The sequence below is a fragment of the Petaurus breviceps genome, unplaced genomic scaffold (assembly GCF_028583685.1).
Source record: "Petaurus breviceps papuanus isolate PSGF00001 unplaced genomic scaffold, PetGlider_PUasm1.0 688, whole genome shotgun sequence".
NCBI lineage: Eukaryota > Metazoa > Chordata > Mammalia > Diprotodontia > Petauridae > Petaurus > Petaurus breviceps.
Window position 1 is genome coordinate 7,665,376 of NW_027186457.1, and position 6,549 is coordinate 7,671,924.

At 33.5% G+C, this 6,549-nt stretch overlaps 1 pseudogene; it reads right to left on the reverse strand.

The window, feature by feature from the left end:
• Positions 1–494: 494 nt before the first annotated feature.
• LOC138174195 (nudC domain-containing protein 2 pseudogene) overlaps positions 495–6,549 on the reverse strand; it is a 20,370-nt pseudogene continuing 14,315 nt past the window's right edge.

Genomic DNA, 6,549 nt, shown 5'->3' on the forward strand with positions numbered 1-6,549 from the left:
TATTTAATGGACCATAAATATCCATCATTGTTGAAGTGTTTCACTAAAGTGAATCATTTCCCTTTGGATAATCTTAAATTAGTGGGAAAGCATTCCCATTTTTTGGAGTTAGAAAGCTTTATGGACAGTTGTTTTGAATTACAGTTTTCTGAAGAAAAACTTATTTTCCCTGAAGGCATACTTCATTTTCACTTAATTATGGCCCACTGCATAAAAAAATTAATAGAGTTCAAGACCTGTCTAAAATATCCTAGCAAGAAAAGTAAAAATAAAGACCAGTTTTCCAGAAAATTTTCCATTGAAATTCACGTTTGCTAAATAAAATAAATTTTGAATGCAATTTTTGAAGTCATAATGTTGTTTTTTTTAATGTTTTATTTTCAGGATTTTCATTTAGTTGTGTAGGCAAGTGAAATTCTTTTCATTCAGAAAACCCATTCATTTTACACTGAATGTATCTTTGAGCATCCACAGAACAACAAAAATGGCAGCTTTTACTCTTCAAGACTAGAAAAATCTAGTCAACCTTTACTGTAGTTTCCTAAGATTTCTGCTTCACAGACATCAAAACTAGAGTTTTCATTTTGAAACCTTTCCACGGCAACTTTCCTTTGTATTTGGTCTTGTACCCAAGGATCAGTTGTATATTCTGTTTCTAAGAGAGAGATCCAATACTTTGTTGCATTTCTCTTTTTCTTGGTTACAAATATATGTACCATTTGTCTTTCTTCTAATGTCCATGTTCTCTAATCAGCTGTTGTAGAATCAATGAGTTTGCACTGTAATATCTTCTGGTCCCATACAGCTAGCTCCACATGTCAACTCAGCAGGCTTCATAGAGTTTCCTCAGTGTGATGGCCTGGTGGCAACTGGAAATCTATAAACACCTCCTCTATGATCTAGTACCATTGACCCTAGGCTGTCCTACGGGGGACCATCTATTATTCTCCTCAACTGGTATAGACATGCTTCCTTCAGCTCCAACTGCTCACAGTGCCTATTCTAGAAGTCATTTCAATTGGATCCCATGGAGAGAACTAAAATCCACCATGTATTGATTACAGTACTTATTTCCTTTCTTATGATTTTCTTTCTAAATTAAAAAATCCCTGAAAGTTGTCAGCATGATAAATTATTCTCTTGAATATTTTAAAATTTAAAATTTTATTTTTATTTTTTTGCTATAAAAGACTAATCTTATCTCCGTCCCATTTCTCAGCAACTATAAGAGCGGGAGAGGTAGGAACAGTTTATAAGAAATAGGCAAAGTCGAGCAAATAGGTTTGCCTACTGGCTATGCCCCCCAAATGTTTTATTCTCCACCCCAACTCTATTTTCATCTCAAGATAAATAGGATTTTCACCATTGTTTCTCTGAAATTTTGGTTGATTAGGGCTGCCTTTCTTTTTGGTTTTGATTTTGTCTTTACTAGGTTTTTACTGTATATATTTCTTCCCTGTTTCTACTTGTTTCATACCATCAGTTCATATAAGTCTTCCTAGGTTTCTCTGAAAAACATCCCTTCATTATTTCTTACAGCATAATAGTATTCTATTACATTAATTTGTCATATTTTATTCAAAAATTCCCCATTAATGAGCACTTCCTAGTTTGCAGTTCTTTGATGCCACAACAAGAGAGTTACTATAAATACTTTCTTTCAAATACTTTTACTTGATTTCAAGCATCTTGAATTAAGAACACATATAGATTGTTTGAATTTGGTACTTTAAAACATATGGTACTCGGGTATTACAATTGGACTCTTGTTTGGTTCATTCTCTAGCATTGAAAGAATCCATCACTAATGTTACCTTATCAGCAAAGTGACCCATGGCATCACTCATTCACATTAAATAAGCTTGTCCCAATTAGCATGAGATAAGACATTTGCAATAACAGTTATTTCTCTAGGTTTGTGGTGTAGTTGAAAATCAAGTTCCTGTAATTTTATATTCAGTTTCACTTGCCACAGGGGAGGCAAAGTTTAAACCACTACAGAGGACTGTGGTCAGCTCCTCTCTGACACATTCCTACTCTGAGTGAAATTGTTCAGTTACCCAATGCACGATGGAATGCACTTTTCTTGTGGGGCTACCTTTCTTATTATATGCACGGGTTTGTCTTAGGCGACATTCCCACCATATTTATTTCTTTATTGAAATCTTGGTATTTTGATTTTCTTTTTTTCCCTTTGCTGTTCATCCTCTACCTCTCCCCATCAATCTCCCCCACCTTTAAAAAGTTTGAAGTTCTTTTCTAATTTCAAAGAAGTTGTTTCTTTTTTTCTATTTAAATTTATTTATTTATTTTTAATTTTCAACATTCACTTTCACAAGATTTTGAGTTCTTAATTTTTTCTTTCACCTCTCCCCCTCAGCAAGACAACATGTAATCTGAAATAGGGTATAATATACAATCATATTAAACATATTTCCACATTAATAATGTTGTAAAGAAGAATCAGAATCCTAGAGAAAACACAGAAGAAAGAAAAAAGAAAGAGAAAATAGTATGCTTCTATCTGCATTCAGACTCCATATTTTTCTCTGGATAGGAATAGCATTTTCAATCATGTTTCTTTTAGAGTTGTCTTAGATCCTTGCATTGCTGAGAAGAGCTAAATTTATCAAAGTTAGTAATCACACAATATGGATCTTACTGCATACAGTGTTCACTTGTTTCTGCTCATTTCACTCAGCATCAGTTCATATAAGTCTTTCCGGATTTTTCTGAAGTCTGCATGGTCATTATTTCTTACTGCACAATAGTATTTCATTACATTTATATACCACAACTTGTTCAGCTGTTCTCCATTTGATGGACATCCCCTCAATTTCCAAGTCTTTGCCCCCACAAAAAGAGCTGCTATAAATATTTTTGTACATGTTGCTTCTTTTCCCGTTTTTATGATCTCTTTAGGATACAGACCTAGAATTGGTATTGCTAGAACAAAGGCTATGCACAGTTTTATAGTCCTTTGGGAATAGTTTCAAATTTTTCTCCCCAGTGGCTAGATCACTTCACAACTCCACCAACAATGCATCAGTGGTACAATTTTCCTGCATCATCTACCTTCATCATTTTTCTGATTTGTCATGTTAACCAATCTGATAGGTGTGATGTAGTATATCAGAGATATTTTAATTTGCATTACTCAAATCAATCATGATTTAGACTATGTGTGTGTGTGTGTGTGCATGTGCACATGCATATGTGCATGTTGTATGACTAGAAATAGCTTTAATTTCTTCATCTGAAAACTGCCTGTTTATGTCCTTTGGCCATTTGTGAATGACTTGCATAAAGAAATAATTTCTTATGAAGTATAAACAAATGGATTACTATTGACACTCACCATAATCACTAATCTGACATAAATACCTAAAGCCATAAAACTTTTCTTGCTAATTTGTCTCATTTGCCTATTTTTATGTGAGCAATTTCCACTGATCTACATGTGTCTTGTATTTCATCAGAAAAAATACTGAATCCCACAATTTTGCCTTAGATATTTGTTTTCTCTTATTTAATATTTTCTATTGTTTCATTTTATCTTGCTGTAAGATATGTAGTGAAAGGGACACTAGACTGACAGTCTGTAAAATTAAAAAAGAAAATTTGAACACTGAACTATGTAGAACAATTGCATCATCTTTGCTGTGTAGTTTTAGCCTTCTGGTGATTTGTGATTTATCTTCTGTTTAATCAGAGAATATTTTTAAGGGCAAAGGACCATTGGATTTAAAGGTAAAAAAATGACCATAGAGATCATCTTCCCATCTTTAGAAAACATAACAGTAAATGCTGGCATATGTTTATATAACCTATTTCATTTTTTATTACTCAAATAACAAGTATTTATAAAATTAATTTTCCTCCAACTATTCTCTCTCCCATTTGAAATTACAAAAGTAAATTACAAAAAAGAAACAAAAACAAAAGAATTAATTTATAAGTATATATATATATATGGTCTGTCCAAAAAGCTTCCCACATAAGTCATTCCTGAAAAATGTCTTTTTTTCTGAATTTTAAGGCCATTTGACACCTCTCTTTAAGAAGGTTAGTGTTATGTTTCACCTTTATTATTTTGGATTAATGGTTTATCATTGCACTGATAAGAGTTATAAAGATTGTGAAAGTTGTTTTTCGTTATAATGTTATCAGTGTAGGGCGGCTAGGTGGCACAGTGAGTAAAGTGCTGGCCGTGGTAAAGCACTGGCCGTGGAGTCAGGAGGACCCGTGTAACCTTGGGCAAGTTATCCCCAATTGCCCTCCAAAAGGCAAAAAATAATAATAATGATGATGTTATCAGTGTGTGTGCGTCCATGTGTGTGGTTTTTATATATTAACTCTTCACATTTCACTATGCTTCAATTCATAATAGTCTATTTTATTTTCTTCTTTTTTTTTTGCCTTTTGGAGGGCAATTGGGGTTAAGTAACTTGCCCAAGGTTACATGGCTAGTTTTTGTGTGTGTGTGTGTGTGGGTGGGTGGGTGTTAAGTGTCTGAGGCTGGAAACAGCTCAGGTTCTCCTGATTCCAGGGCTGGCACTTTACTCATTGTGCCACTGAGCCACCCCTATTTTACTTACTTCTATCATTGTTTATTTTATCATTTATCATTACACAATAGTATTCCATTATGTTAATATACCACAACTTCTTTAGCCTAATCCCATTGGAAGGAGAGCCTCTCAATTTGCACTTTTGGAATACCATGAAAAAAAAAACTGCTATAAGTGGTTGAATTTATACATAATTTTCTTTTGTTAAATTTCTTCAAGTTATAGATATTACTTGTATAGATTGTGGGTGGGATGGTGAATTAGCTTAACTATTCTGGAGAATAATTTAGAATTATGCCAAAAGGGATTTTGGGCAGATAAGTGATAAAGTTGATAGAGTGCCAGGCCTGGAGTCTGGAAGATCTGAGTTTAAATCTGGATTTAGACACTTAACTAGCTGTGTGACCCTGGACAAGTCACTTAAATCTGCTTGCTTCAGTTACCTCATCTGAAAAATTAATGGGAAATCACTCAAAAACTTTGCCAAGAAAACTGAAAATAGGGCCACAAAATTCAGATATGACTAAAACAAATGAATAACAATGAAAGGGTTGTAAAAGTGTAAATACCCTTTGACCCAGCAACAGAGTATATCCCAAAATCTATATCCCAAAGAGATCAGAGAAAAAGGAAAATGCCGATTTGTACAAAAATTTTATTACAAAGAATTAGACATTGAGGAGGTGCCCACCAATTTAAAAATGGCTAAACAAATTGTGGTACATGATTTTGATAGAATCCTAGTGTACTATAAGAAACAATGATAAAGATGGTTTTAGAAATACCTGGGAACATCTATAGGAACTGATGCAAAATGAAGTGAGAAGAACCAGGTGATCACTGTACATGATAACAGCAATTTTGTAATAGATGATTGACTGTGAAAGATTTAGCTCTTCTGATCAATACAATGATCGTAGGCAATTTGGAAGGACTAATGATGAAAACTGATATCCACATCCGAAGAGAGAAATGATGAACTCAGTGCAAATTCAAGTATAATTAATTTACTTTAAAAAATGTTTTCTTACTTTTTGTAGGCATGACTAATATGAAAGTATGTTTTGCATGATTTTACAAGTATAAAATGATTACTGCCTTCTCAGTGGGTGAGGGATTGGCTGGAGGAAGAAAAAAATATGGTTATTCCTATTTTTTGTAAAGCATAAAAAATTTTTTAAAAAGAAAGAAAATGCCTGTTTCTATCCTTTGACTCTTTATCTATTTAGAAATGGCTCTTGGTCTTATATGTTTCAATCAGTTCCTTATATTTGGAAATAAAATCTTTATCAGAAAAAGTTGTTGCAAAGATTTCTCCTGCAGGTATCTCTCTTCTAGTTTTTAATTTATTAAATTTCCTTATGAAAAACTTTTAAATTCTGTATAGTCAAAACAGCATTTTGCCTTAATTAGCCTCCTATATCCACTATTTGCTCATGAATTCTACTTCTATCCATATTTCTGAATGGTAATTTTTTTCCTTGCTCTATAAATTATTTATGATATTATCCTCTATATCTGTCACCTATTCATTTGGCACTTATATTTACATATAATGTAAAACTTTGATCTTAATTTCTGCCAGATTGTGTCTAGTTTCCTGTTTTATGAGATAGTCTTTCCTTCAGTAACCAAAGTTTTCAGGTTTATCAAACATTGTACTATTGTATTTGATAGAGTCTCTAAATTATGTAACTCATCTATTCTACTGATCTCTCCCCCACCCTTTCTATCTCTCTGTGTCTCAATTTATCTCTATTTGTCTCTCCTTTTTATATTTTTCTCTGTCTCTGTGTTTTCATTCGTCTGTCTTTGTTTCTCTATCTCTTGGTCCCTGTCTTTTCCCTCTCCCTGTCTCTATCTCTGTCTCTCTGTTGCTATCCTCTCTCTCTCTCTCTCTCCCTCTCTCCTTCTCTCTCTCTCTCTCTCTCTCTCTCTCTCTCTCTCTCTCTCTCTCTCTCTCTCTCTCTCTCTCTCT